Here is a 13399-nt window from a genome sequence, read left to right as displayed (position 1 = left end):
TTAGAAAGCATTGTTTTCAGGCTTTTGCAGGTTATTTGGTGAGTCAAACCCAAGTGGAACTCTGCCTTAGAGAATCTCCTCAGTCAGTGTTCCCAGCCAGCCTGAGGCGTATGTATCACACCCGCCCTGCTTACAACATTCATGTTAGAGTTAAATATTCATAGCATTAATTATATATATCAATAAATATTCATATATTAGGGCTCAAACTTTATGCTGGGCTTTCACACATGGAATTCATCTCCTCACCCACTTAAAAGGAAACTTGCATCAGAACCTCCAGCAGCCTCTTTAATGACATTACTATGCGTGAATTAATTTTAAAAGATTTTTTAAATGGTCTGATTTTCTGTTGAATTGTTTGAGTCTATGAAGGGCTGTGTTAAGCACTGTATCAATTGAATTACATTCTCCCCATCCTGCAGAATCCCTGCCAATCTTTGGAGAGTATAAAAATACCATTTACATAAGCTTTTGTCCATTCATAAAATCTGATAACAGGAGTCTTGACTAACATTTTAATATACAAATAAAGGGCCAACTTGACCTCATTTTTTAACAATTGCTTGTTCACTTTGTTGCTGTAGTTATTTCTAAAAAGAAACAATTGAATGTCTTTAAGGGTAAAAAGACTTTTTCAAACAAAAATATTTTCTCAAACAAGAATATTTTTGATAGATGCTCTTTTTTGTGCAGACATCTCTTTTAAAATATTTTGGCAGTTAGTAATTCCCAGGACCACAAATCACTTCCAAAACTAAGCCAAATAATTTAGCTCTTACATACCACAGTGTCTTAGCCCATCAGGGTTGAATGCCCTTAGCAAATATTATGGCTTTGTTGGACTGGAAAATAACAAGTTGGAAAACCAACAGGATTGAAAGCTGCTGCACACCAGACTGGGAAGATAATATTCCCATTATCATATTCAGGGGATTATCATATTCCCATTATAATTCAGGGGATTCTAAGAGCTGGGTAGACTTTCAGGTTGTAGAAGTTTCTCTTTGCTGATCATAAAATGATGCAGGGTATATGTTTGCAAAATTTGGTATGCATCTCCTCAGAGAGTAATTTTTCAGATGAAAAAATGTGACCAAAGAAAGAAAGTCTGAGTTCAGTGTCTACACTGTGACAGACAAAATAAGTGAACCGTACCTTAAAATGAAGTGATGGGCCCCATGTGATATAAATACATCCATGCAGTACTCACAGTGCTCAGGCCTATTTTTCATAGCTCTATGCCTTTCTGTGTTCCACGTCCATTCAAGATACACTCCCATTAAGTACTTCAGTGTCCTTTACTTTTAATTATCCCATTACAGCCAAAATGAGAGGTGCCTTTACCCCAGCATTTTGGTACAGAGGAGCGGTGCAGTTTTGAAACAAATCCTCTGACTGCCTGCACTTACCACCTCTTGCTACATTTCTCATGTGTGGTTTTGGTTCATGCTAAATAGATTCTTCTCAGATCAGAAGCTCTGGTCTGCCTACGTGTCCAGAGGATTCAAAATCCTAAAGGGAACATTGGGGTCTGAAGCAGGGATCAGTCTGCTAGAGAACTTTACATCCCATACATAGTGGGGATGCTTTGATCCAGGAAAACAGATTAGATTTCATAAGTTACAGCAGAACTTCATATGGGGGAGGTGTAGGGGCCTGAGCAGCCACTGCTCTGACCTACTGATCCTCTTCTGCTGTGTTTGAAAAATTTCTCCTGGAGACATAGTAAAAAAAAGTGGGTTTTGAACCCATGGGTTCTCAGTGTTGTTATAAAACTGTCACCAACCGTTCTTTTTCTCATTCTGCTTTCTACTTCCAAATGATGGGACATTGTACTGCATTCTAGAGCTGCACTTGATGGTTGAAAATAAGGTGTGCTGCAGAATAAAAAGGGAAATACTGCCACAGGACAATAGTCTTCCATTCTTCCAGCTCTGCAGGCAGAGAACAGATACTAGCTGCCACTGTGAAACCAAACAGAATGACATACAAAATGCTAACATGCTTTCCTAGTGGGAGTGCTTGTAGTGGTAACAGGTAATTGCTCGTACTCCTGCTCTGGAAGGTCATTCTGGATTGAAACACAGATGCTCCCATCTTGTCCTTGCTGTAAGTACAGGTACAGTGAGAAGGAAAGGCAGCCTGCTTTAATGGGAGCCTGCTGCTGCTGAGCCTGCTGCTGCTGAGCCTGCTGAAGGAAATGCAGGATAATATCTTTCTGAGCGTTCTGCTACTATGAAAAGAAGATTAAAGGATAAGTGGCTTATACTGTTACATTGACTCGAGCCCACAAAACAAAATGGCAGAATTTTTTTCCGTGGCAGTTTTGATGTGCTGTTTGTCAGTAGTGGGGATAGCTTCCATCTGAGAGTTAAAGGAACAGATGGGAAAATGTATTTTACTCTGTAGGGAGGAATGTATTCCAGGGCAAGGAGTGTGAGAAACATAGAAACTGGTATTCTAACTAATTGCTCCATGAGTTCAGGTAAGTCATACTTTCCAGCATTTTCAAACATAACTGCCTGAAATTAGGTCATTGCAATATTGAAGCTTGCCTAACTGTATGAAAGAAATGAAGGATGCCCAGAGCCCTGCACACACATGGAACATTTTTCTGGTTGAGAACTTTGCTTGTGGGGAATCCTCACTATTAGGGAGAATTTGCTGCTTTCAGAAAAGTAATTGGTTGTGTGCTGCCATCCTCTCAGGAATTCCTTTTGAATCAGCTGTTCGAAAATTCTATTATAAACATGCAGCAAGGTTCCTATGCAAGAGAAATGTGAAGAAATACCAACTTCTAATCCAGCTCTGTCACCTAAAAGGAGTAGGGCTCTACTCAGCCAGAGGGTGGAGGCACACCTAATTGCCCCAAACCATTGTTGATTTACTACACGGGTGAGGGGCATCGTGCACAAACGACCTATAAATTAGTTGTTGCTAAAAAGCACTTTTTTGATGTGCAACATCAGCTTCTTCTTGCCAGGATACAGGCATGTAATTTCTCTCTCTGCCTGCCTAGTTCTACTCTGCTGGAATCCACTTATAAATCCCTTGCAGAGCCAAGGTAGATTCTTTCTGCTAAGCCACAAACAAGGACTCTCGAGGCTTCATTCTCTGAGATCCAAGCATGCTTATATTCCCTTCCCGAAGAACCAACTACATATGTTTGCTGTCTTCACTTCTCTCACCAGGAACATAAACACAGATTTAACTCTTCAAAGGCACACAACCTTTATTATTTTCCACATTGTTACTGACCAACTTAATGCTGAGTGAGTTTGGTAAGACTTGACTTAAAGCTTCAAGCAAAATTCTCATGGAAGGCTCAGTTTTGTGTCTCCATGGACAGCAATGCTCTGAAAAAGTGGGAAGTGGCCCTTCCAGACTGTTCTCATGAAATACAGAGAACTGGAACATTCTTTCTACCTGGACTTTTTGACTCTTGTGGTTCTCACTGTCCTGATGAGTCCTTGGCCACTGTGCTGCAGGCAACTGGGAGGCTGAATCTCCAGGGTCAAGACAGTGTAGAATTAAATGCTCGTGCACTGTCAAAATACTGACAGTTTAAAAAGGCTCCAGCCAGGAACTCGTTGGACAGCGAGCAATGAGCAAAATTACTTCAATATGCAGAAGAAATTTAGATGCCCTGAGGGAATACCAGTTCAGAGAGATAGTAATAGGGATTACTACTTGTTTCATAATGTGGCTTGAAAGAAATCAAGCAGACCAGTCCTGCTGCCTGGGCGTGCACTAAGCTGCAGTCACAATTCAGAAAGGAAGATGTTAACCATCCATCTTGCCTTCATCCTGCCTCTTCCTCCTCTCACCTCTTCTGCCCCTCTTCTGCCTCTAATTAAACAACCTTCCATCCAGTGACTCCATCTGCCCCTCCCTTTTCCACCTCGTACCTTTCTCTGCCTTACCTGAGAACTTACTGAGTGAATACCCTGCAGATGTTGCCCTGAGTGCTGCCTCCTCCTGTCTGACAACCTGTATAACCCACTTCTACCTGCCTTCTTTTTTCTCTCTTCTGTAGTAACTGCCCTCATTAAGGCCTCGGGAAGTTTCTTTGTAGACAAATCTCCTCTCCTCTTTGCCACCCTGCACCCTTTTTCTTGGGTGCATCATTCCTGAGGAAGTTTTTCTCTGCTCTCCTTTCCGTTCCCCTCCTTTGCATCTTCCAGTTACTGTGGAGTTTCTTCTGGCCCACTTAACCTCCAGTTTGGAAAAGGAAATTGCACTTTGGCATGTCAGCTGGGAAATACTGCTGACCCCTCATTTAATTTCAGCTGTCTGACATGCTCAGCCCTCTGCTCTCTTGCTTTGCAATGTTTCTTCTGCCACATTTTATGGAAGAGAGTCAAAAGATGGAAGGATAATCTGTGAGTCACTTGTGCAGTGACAACTTGCAGATTTTCTTCTTTCCATGCTAATTTTTTTCTATCCTGACAATCTTTTATTTCAGTTTCTTCTGTAAAAGGGTGAGAATTCATTTGAAGAGAACACTGAATGCCTCTCAATGCAAAGTATTTTTAAAATACTATCAATACTTATAGAAGAATTTCTCCACTTTCATCTGCAGAGTGTATCTAAAGGATTTTTTCTTTTTGTCAGAAAACATAATCTTATCACAGAGATTTTGGAGCCCTATTCATGACAGCTCAGACAGGGAGGTTATATACTCTTTGAGCTCTTCTTCTCTGATTAGAAGCTGACTTTTTGCTTATGTGCTTGTGCTTTTTCTGTCCCACCCCTCGCCTCTTTCTCCCTCACCTTCTGCCATGTTGTTTAAACTCTGTTTGACCATGGAGATACTGTAACCTGATGATTTAGGGTACTGAAAACATATTAGTTATCGGGGATATAGGATGTTTCGTGGTGGTTGAGTGGGGAGGTATAATTTAGTACTGCCCTGGGCACTTTGGTTTTGACATGACTATTCTGGAAGTAATCTGGAGTTTCTGCTTGGGCCAGACAGTTGCCTTGCTGTGTGAGTCTATCAGTGACTGTCTGGGTAGAGAAGAGAAACTCTCAAAAGAGAAATGAGAGAGAATATTATATAGTTTTATTTTAATATATTTGCTGATAGCATTGTTTTGAATATAACTTTTGGGCTGCTTTTTTTTTGATCTGCCCATGAATTAGTTATTGCCATATGATCTATAAGTAGAATTTGTGTCATTGTTCAACAGTCATCATTGGACTACGAGACTTAACAACATTTTCAGTTTTCCCTCTTTGACATTTTTAGGATAAATATGTTTTTGCAGTGGCTTGGTTTATTATGTACTCAAAGGTGCTGTCAGATAGAGCTACCCAGGCAGCTCATCCCTGGTTTGTGACATCTCAATAATTGAAAACCGTAATTTAAAATAGGCATAAGGTCACTAAATTAACATAGTTAGTAAGATAAAGTGGATTGTTTGCAGATAATCTCAGAATTTAACATGTAAAGGATCCTCTTTTTAATAAGGTTAAAAAATGAGAAATATCTTAAAATATGACTTCAGATTTAAAAATTTTTAGATGACCGATCAACTGATATTTTGTCATCCTTCCAGAGAATGCTGGAGCTTTTACAGCTCATAGACCATAAATCTGAAAGGCTGCACAAAGCTTTAATATTTCTTTAAGAAAGCAAGCTATGAATAATAAAGGACACATGCAGCCTCCTATTTTGATTTATTTCTGAAATGTAATATATTTCATATATATATTTCATTTCATATATTATATATAAATATGATATATATATTTCATATATATCACTCCAATTCCACAATACATATTGCAATTGGAGTGAGTTACTTCTTCATTTGATGTTATTTTTTATAGGCTAGGAGTGTTAGTCGCTATAATAAAAATGAAATGTGTGATTTCTAACTAAAGAAGCTTAGCATGTTTGTGTTGCTAGCAACATGTGTTTGCATGGAAAAAGTTGCTGAAAGCTGATCCCATACTGGGAAAATTGCTGATCTCCAAGCAGAATCCTAAACAACTTAATACAAACATTTTACTGCATTTATTTGTGAGGTCATCTTGCACATTCTGAGACAGTATTTCACTGCACGTTGGCAATGTGAACGGCTTGTGCCTCCAAAATTTTGTTATTTTGTTTCCCAAGGAATCTTCTCGTCCCTACACCATGCCATGGTTGCCTCATTTAATATTTTCTCAAATGAACACGTCAAGTCCAGCCTTTCTTTTTGGGGTTTCTTTGTTGAATTGTAAAAGTCTCTTCCAGCCTTCCAACACTGAGTGAAATCCTGGCTTTGACTGAAATTGGTGGCAGAAGTACTGAGTTCAACACAGTCATGGCTTCCTCACCTGAATGCATTAACTTTATATTCATTAACAATTCTAAAACCAATAATGATCTCTTATGTCTCAAAGGTCTGATGGTTTAATCTATCATCTTTAAATATCTGAACAGCTTCAGATGAAGTAGGTATGAGTATTATTCTCAGTACTGAAGTGCATATCTTAAAAATACATCTCAATTCCTTTTGCATTTACCTAAAGGAGTGTGATAATAAAGTCTTACAGCCATGGTGAGCCTTCACTTATCCCATCTTCCCATAGCATCCCCCTGGAGAATCTGGCTGCTCATGTCTCCTTACTGGGTGACACACTGGCTGTATGGCTTGTTCAGTTCTGTTTTCTTTCCTTTCTGTATCCACTGGTTTTCATGTTTTTACGAAGTGATTCTTTGTAAAAAAGCTGTATTCTGTGGTGTGTCATGAAGTGCCTGGACTCCTGAATCTGAATCCAGGTGACAGCTTACTGTACTGTTCATATGATTAGCAATACCACATTTTACCAAATGCTTCTTTAGTTCTGTACCAACATTTAACACTTAGGTTACATCATTGACGTGATATTTCTATGAAATTAGCTAAAAAATATTAGGGATATTTTTAGTTCTACAACAAAAATACAGAAGTTGAGTCAGGGAAATAACAATGTGTGGTTAGCAAGGGGGTGGGACTCTATGATAGAGCTACATTCCCAAACCCTCTTGCTGCTTCCAGGCTCGTGCTGATCTCCCTGGGCAGGCTGCAGTAGGAGCTGTACCACTTGGCTCTGACCTTTGAAATGGGGAACACTCTGGTTACAAAATAGTGTCCCAGTGGCCTGGTGGTCTGCAGCTGGGTGTGCAGCTAAGCAGGTGTACCACACTCAGGTTACAGTGGCTCTATGGCTTATCACCTTTCTCCTGAGACCCTTAAGGCTGGCTTTAGATTTCTCACACTTTAATTGGCTTTGAACAGAGCTGTTTATATGAAGCCCCAAAATGGAATTGTTTTCCTGTGCTTCTCCTTTGTTGCATATTAACATTTAATTAGCAAAAAAGATCCTATTACCTCAGCACTAAAAGTGAGAATAGCTAAGGGGCCTGCTAAATATAACATTAAATGCGCAGTCAACCTTTAAGCTGGTCGTAATGCTGTTACCTAAATATTGTTCTAACTCCTACCATAAACTCCGATTTGATTGATTCTGAAATGTTTATACCCAGAGTGTCTGGCACAACTTGTTTTTGTGAGTATGCTGAAGTCAAAATGTCTGAACGAAAGAGACAACTACTCCTAACGAGCTTTATTTGGGGTTTTCTTTGGTTCAAGTGTCCTTTCTTCAGAATGGGAACTGAGCTGGAATCCAAGTTGAACTTAAACCAAGAAAAACAATGCTCTAAGCTTACTTTAATCACCCATAAATATTCTCATGGCTCTGAGGACTGTCTTTCAGAGGAATCTGTTTCTGAAGGAATAGAAGGCTTTTCCCCTATGGTGCTAGAAATTGTGGGTGCAGAACTAAAAGGCAGATGTAGCACAGATTATAGACAGGAAAATACATTATTCTGATCAGTTCTTGTTTTGGGGTGAGAAGCATGAAGCCAAAATAGATGGAAGTTTTCCCAGTGGGATACATGAGGAATGGCAAATGAAAGGGCTCTTGGTATCTGCAGCTTTAAGCATATCTTGGCTATTTATTACAACTATTACCACAACAGTGAAATAGGCTTTTGGTAACATGCCCTCTGCAGAATCTCTTGACTGTTTTTTCCACTTAGTTTTGGTTGCTAAGTTCTGTTTCTAGACATGACAGCTTTCTGGTTTGCTTTGTATTGTGATGTCTCAGCAGCAATATTTCACCACGGACGCTTGTTTCGATACTCACCTATTACTACAGCAATGGGCATCTCACACAGCCCTCTATTTGAAATTTGGTTCTCAAATCATGCTTTGAGAACACATACTAAGGTTGCTGGGATGTTATAAGGCATACATCTGAAATTTTCTGACAGCATAGAAAATATGTTTGATCCAGTTGACAGTAAAATTTGAGATATGTAACTAAAATTTTTGATTATGCTTTCCCTTGCAGCCTCCAATTCAGAAAGTCTTTTCATTAGAGAGAATCACACAAGTGATTTGTTTTTATAGTTTCAGAACAGGATATCTCTTGAGAGGATTAGGTTTTGCAACAGTTTTAAGCAGTTTGCAAATGAAAGAGGATTTCTTTGGTCTGTGTTATTATTTATTGCAACATTTTCTTGAAACATTACTTGAAATAAAACTTGTCTTTTGAAAAACTTACATTTTCCTTAAAAAAAAAGAAAAAAATGTTACCAGTGTTTTGTTTTCCTTGGAAGAGAAAGCAAAATATTTAATTTTGAGTCTGGTTAGTCCAAAATAAAATTTTTCATTGTGTTGAACAGTACAGGAACATCTTCCTTTTGCTGTTAATTTCCTGAGCTGATTTAATGCCTCGCAAGAGAAGTAGTTGAGGTATCTGCTCTGTAGGGATTAGCCTCGGTCTGCAACACACTCACAGCCTGTTCTCTGGTTGTACACCGAGCATCCATCATGGGAGATCTAATCCCTGGAATTTGACATGGAACACCACAAACACATCTAAGAAGCAATATCTCAGGTTGCAAGAGTTCCCACTAATATCATATTAAACTTAGAGAGTTTTCTTTTCGATTGGTGGTGTCAAACAAAAATAGTGCAGCAATTCCAAACATTTTTTTACATCTTCAAACAATTGCTGGAAATACTTAATTATTAGAGCCTTAACCTTCAGCATGTTTTAGGTACAACAGTGCTGGAGAGATAGTTCTTGTTTGTCATTCTGAGTGGACAGGTATGGAAACATAAATGAGAGAGGAATTGCATTTACTGGTATGAAATCTTGCAACATGGAATGCAACACTTATTAGAAGATTACAAATATAATTCAAATTCCTCTGCCCACCATGCCTTGGCAGGTAGTCTGCAATTTCTGGAGCACACAATTGCTGTTAGTGTATTGATTTTTGTGGTTGGCTCACTGACTAGCTACTCTTGGGACTCTACCCTTTCCTCAGATATTTGCCAATATTATTTTTGTCGTGTATTAATTAAGTTCTCCCATTTGTTCGAGTCTTTAACTGTGTTGCTGGGACAGCTCTGAAGCTTTCCATTAGCAACAAAAAGAGAGCTGATGGAAGCTCCTAATTTGGTGTCTATAACTCCCTGAGGCTGTAGCCAGCTGGGGGTCGGGCTCTTCTCCCAGGCGACAGCAATAGGACGGGAGGACACTGCCTCAAGCTACACCAGGAGAGGTTCAGGCTGGACATCAGGAGGGATAACTTCATGGGAAGGGCTTGGTAAACCTTGGAGTGGGCTTCCCAGGGAGGCAGGGTGGCCACCATCCCTGGAGGTGTCCAAGAAACAGCTGGATGTGGCACTCGGTGCCAAGGCCTTGTTGACAAGGTGGTGATTGAAGATTGGACTCGATCTTAAAGGTCTTTTCCAACCTAAATGATTCTGTGATTCTGTAATTCCCTGAGAATACATTTTCCTTTGCATTTTAAGAGCTGTTTATTAGTTCTGGCTCGGAATGAAAAATGCTGACCAAACACTGGAAATGCATTCAAGATTTGCTTGGGGTTGAACCCACTTGATATTGAAGGGGGGAAAGGTTGAGCTTGCCACGATGCATTTTCCTGCTGTGTGCACCAGCAGCTGGGGAGAGCTCACTGTTCCTGACTCAAGTGAAGCTCACATCTCGAGTAACTCTGTGTTTCCTGCCAGTGGCTGCCATGCTGTACCACCACTGTGTTACTCATAAAAGATGTGCTGGGGTCCTCTTTAAAAAGGCCAGGCTCACCTGCGGCAAGGACAGATGGGATTAGTCAGCAGCCTGATGTGGACACAAGGAGACAGATTTGAGGGGAATGTGTGACAGCTTCCAGCTGATCCCAACAGCAGCCAGCCCCGGTACGGGTATGCATAGCCTTCACCTTAAAACACCAAAGGCTGCAAGCAGGATGGCTCCCTCCCTAAAGCAGGTGAACCATTGCAAATGATTTCTGCACACTACAGTATTCCTGAGTTGGTTATAGATTTGTCAAATTTCCTTCTTTCCTTTGGTCTTGTGTGCATCTCACTACTGCTTTAAATTTGTGCTGTGTTAGTTGTCCTGATCCCTGCTAGCACAAAGTATGTCCTGTGCACTTGTTTTAATGCAGCTCTAGTGCAATGTGATTCTGTGCATAGAATTCTAATTTTCCAGTTCTCTTGCATGAGCTCTTGTTGAACAGTTTTCACTATCATGGTGACCTGATTCCACCCTCAGTGAACTAGATTTATTTGCAAAACTAGAATTTGGGGCTATGTTCTTTTCCAAACAGGTTATTTGGAAAAGAATACATTTTTCTGCCTCCATAAAACCTTAAGAAAAGCAGAACAAATGAACAAAGAACCTCTTCAATCCACAGACAAGAAATTCTTTTGGTGCTTGTGTATGTTATGCAAAGATCAGATTTAATTTAGGTATTTGGAGTGAGAACACCATCTTTCAAAATAGTTTAGAAACAATGTCCTCTTTGGTATTACAGCTCTCCAAATGTCCAAACTGAGCAGGAGCACCTGAGAGTGGATGCCAGCTTTTTAGTTACTTTGAGCAGAAATTGAGTTATCAGCCCTCCTCCTGAGAGACAATTGAAATGCCTGCTAATGCAGGCAAAGCAGAGACCAAGAGGGAGATTTTTTCAAGTTATCTAAAAGATCTGGAGTCCCAGAACGTGTGGCTTTGAAAAACTCCCCTTAAAATTTGTCAAAATAAAAAAGAAGAAGGGAAAGGAAAAATAATTGCATGAGAATCTGAGTAGATCTCATCCTTCAGGCTTCACCCTTATTTTCCTGGCATCCTTAATAGGTTTTCTGCTCAGACCAGCTCTGCAGCAGGACAACTGGCACTGGAGGTGAAGGAGAATCCAGCAAGTCTCCCCCTGTGGCCCATCCTCTCCCTGTCCTGTGTTTCCTAGCTGGGACCTGAGCTGTTGCATTGCAGGAGCTCCCTCACTGTTCCATTACTAATTTGTGTGCAGAGTTCTAATTACAATTTACCCAAATGTTTTTCCATTTTCCATCTATCATGTTCTGAGTCTATAAAAGAGTGGGTGAGAAGACTTGTCAGTAAGTCACACCTCTTCCATTTTTTAAGCTGTATTTTTAGTTGACTGACTCAGATGGACTTTTGCTGTCAGAATATCAAAAAAAGCCTTACCCAGCATGTGTGTCTTCTTCCCTGATCAGTCATTTGGAATTCAGGATTTGAGTTCATGAAGGAATGTATTTGTATCCTCAACTTACTGATTTATTTCAGCTTAGATGTTGTTTCGCTCTCCTGAAGGCTGAGGGTGGATTCCTGGGGGTAGGAATGTGACATACTGCAATCTTACCAGTTGCTTCTTCCCATAGTTCCAGTAGTGAGCACCTGCACTTTGTGGCCTGACTGCTGTTGACACGTAACCTGAAATTTAGCTCTAATGATATTGCAGGCACTGATGAGTCTGTGGTCTCTGTAATGGCAGTGAGCATTCTTTTTTTTATCTGGGAGGGTAAAAGACCTTGGAGATGCGATAGGATATGGAGGAGAGCGCTTGCTGCTTGTTTGATTTCTCTCATGATTCCTCCATGTCTAGCACTTTTAGCATTGCTACTCGCTTGTCATTTTTAAATTAGTATTGTTTTGTTCTTTAATAATCATATATGTTCTGGACAAACATCTGTAAATTGTTTTCTCCAGCAATAACTTTTTTTTCTTATCTATTTCTTACCTGCTTGCATATACCCACAGTCACTGTGCATTTTTACACCCGCCTGAATCCAGCAAACACACCTGCATGAGCACACACGGTTCTTTTTGTGGAAGATGGAACTGCTAGAAAGCCTTCCTTATCCTTTTTATGTCAGTCATTCCACATAACAGTGTACTATCTTTTCCCAAGATGTATTCTAAAGAGCTGCTTCAAGTTCAAAGCCCAACTCTGAACACCCTAGGGCTGCAAAAAACTGTTTCTGAGCTGAAAATTTTCAGTTTTATGTGGTCGTCAACATAGAGGCTCAGGGTGAGTCTGTGGTGTGAGGAATTGCTGCTTTCCAAAGTCTATGTCAGTCTTAATTTCAGTCTCTTCCATTATGGTCAGAGTGCTTAAAATGTAAACATCCCCAACAGGAAACAATTCATTCCTCATTGATCTTTCCTGGCAGCTTGCTTCCTCCCTCCAGTGGAGTGGAGTAGTGCACCTCTGGGTTTTCCTGCCACACTGCTGGCTATTTCAAACCGGTATTGACTTTACTGAAGCTTTGTGGAGCCTCTCCACCATGGGGAGTTAAGACCTGAGTGTTTCATGTCTCCTCAGTGCTTGTCACAAAGAGGAACAAAACACTGCTTGAGAGATTGCAGGGACAGACCTGACCCCAGCTGGCCCAGAGAAGGTAACAGGAGCTGTGCAATATCACCGTACCAGCTTTGTTCCTTTGATCTAATCTTTTCAAGACCTCTTATGGGAGGCAGTGAAATTCCCCCTTTCCTCTTGGTCTGTCTTTGCTGTCAAAGCTGTAGTAAATTTCTGCCCAGCTCTGTACTCTCTCCTCTATGTATACTTTTTCTTGCATCCACATGTGCTAAGAAATGCCTGTTACTAAAGCCTTTGAGCTTATCTTTGTTTCACTAGGTTTCTTCAAGTGCATCACCAGCTTTGATGCCCAGTAAAATATGAAAGGGCAAGTCCACTTGCTGCCTTCTGTGGCACAGTATGCAAAGGAGCAAAAGAAGTGAAAACCAGGGTGAAGAAAGCTCTGTCTTCAGTTCTCTGGCTCTAGGAATCACAGAAGATCACTGGAGCGACCTTGGGAGGGGTGTGTTACCTGCAAAACCTGACTCACTGCTAAGCTGAAAAGAGCACAGGCGTTGATTTGGCCAGCACAGGTTGCTCTCCTTAGAGCAAATCACCTCTAACAAGGTACTCCTGTGCAGGACAGGGAACCCAGACTGTTGTGCTGGGAATCAGAGGGCTGCCCAGGTGTCCTTCATTACCCTCATTAAGGGTGTGAAGGAG

General features: G+C 40.6%; 1 protein-coding gene across 1 annotated transcript in view; it reads left to right on the top strand.

Moving 5' to 3' along the window:
* Positions 1-13399, top strand: part of CACNA1C (calcium voltage-gated channel subunit alpha1 C) — a 467253-nt gene that overhangs the window by 150051 nt on the left and 303803 nt on the right. The gene's annotated exons all lie outside the window — the stretch shown is intronic.

The sequence above is a fragment of the Aphelocoma coerulescens genome, chromosome 1A (genome assembly GCF_041296385.1).
Source record: "Aphelocoma coerulescens isolate FSJ_1873_10779 chromosome 1A, UR_Acoe_1.0, whole genome shotgun sequence".
In the NCBI taxonomy this organism is placed as follows: Eukaryota; Metazoa; Chordata; class Aves; order Passeriformes; family Corvidae; genus Aphelocoma; species Aphelocoma coerulescens.
This window is presented reverse-complemented; position numbering and strand designations above follow the sequence as displayed.